This window comes from Pipistrellus kuhlii, unplaced genomic scaffold, assembly GCF_014108245.1.
Source record: "Pipistrellus kuhlii isolate mPipKuh1 unplaced genomic scaffold, mPipKuh1.p scaffold_m20_p_10, whole genome shotgun sequence".
In the NCBI taxonomy this organism is placed as follows: domain Eukaryota; kingdom Metazoa; phylum Chordata; class Mammalia; order Chiroptera; family Vespertilionidae; genus Pipistrellus; species Pipistrellus kuhlii.
The window spans coordinates 32,495,528-32,497,133 of NW_023425405.1; positions in this window are offsets into that span (position 1 = coordinate 32,495,528).

Below are 1,606 nucleotides of genomic sequence, written 5' to 3' on the forward strand. Positions count from 1 at the left end.
TCAGGAGTGGTGCGGAGGCTGTTCCGGGCTCTGGCTCCTTTCTGGCCTCTTTGCACACTAATACATCCCTCAGGGGGATGTCGGACTGCTGAGGGGATCAGGCCAAAATCAGCTGTCCGACATCTCCTGAGGGGTCCTGGATTGCTAGAGGGTACAGGCCAGGGTGAGGGACCCCACTGGTGCATGAATCCATGCACCGGGCCTCTAATATATTAATAATGATTGATTTTTATTTGTAGGCGTTACTGCTTGCCTATTTAACCTTCAGGAACACTGGGAGAAAGTATTATTGTAGCTGTCCACAAAAGCTGATTGTGATATTGATGATAATGTGCACCTTAGTGAAACAATTAATGGAGTTCCATTTCTATTAAATTTATTGTATACATCCCATTGCAAATACATTTTAATAGTGCATTACTAACTTGACAACTAATGGATAGATGATAAGCATTGCTATTTAAGTTTGAAATAATTAACCTGAAGGCCACATTCGTAATTATCTCCATCCAATGTTCCTATAGCTCCATTCTTCTCTAGAGATATAGATTTCATTTGAGAGGATTAATCACTAGACTTACCTATTGTGGTCCAATTAAATAGATACTAAATCATTACAGTGCTTCTTCATTCACTGAGATTGAGAGCTTGGTTGGAGTTGAAAGTAGTTCTTTTCTATAATGAGCCATTGGTCTTCATTATAGGTAGATTTGGAATCTCCATCTCTCTCCCTGCATAAAAGGAACCACTTCTAAGCATTTGCTCTGCTTTTTACCTGGGATATATTAACATGCCAAGCATTTTGATTTGTGTGTCATGACTGCCCCCCCCCCCCAAATATTCCTTTGAATCACTTTATTAGAGAAGAATTTCATTTTCTAGACATCTTACCAATATAAACAGTGCTTGTTCATCAACTTGAAAACTTCAAAACAAATGAAATCAATCTCAAAATTTTGTCAGCTTTCTAGATCATGCCTTCATAAGCATCTCAGAACCTTAACTTCTTTTGGAACCCCACCTTGCAGCTTTTTCAATATTCTTTTTCTGGATGAGCACATAGCTCTTCACACAGCTGGCCAAGCCAATGACCTGGACATTGACCTAGAGCACATTCCTTAACTTATTTTTTCAAGTACAGAAGACATACCTAATACATTTTGTTGAGTAAAATAATAGTGCATACTGTTTTACAAAATCTTGTTGGTTTTTATCTGAATTCATATCTCCTCTCTGAATGATGACCTGAGAATAAGAGGTAGACAGATGATTACAGCTTTAAAAAAAATTAGCCTAAGGAAGGGGAGGCTGATAATTTGGTGATAATTGGCTGCTTTTTAAACTATCAAGAGCCTCCTTTAAAATATGATAATGATTAGTTTATAACAACATTTCAGTTTATTGATGGGTGAAGTATACTCAATTCCAGGACAAACTTTTTCTGTAAAGGCGATTAAGAAACAATGTAGGCTTTGGTACTAAGGGGCAAAATTGAGATTATTTTTATGTCGGTCCCTATATCATCCTTTAAAATGTGATCAAATAAAAATGTAAATACATTATTTTAATCCCACCAGTCACATAAAAAACAGCCAGATTTAGTCTG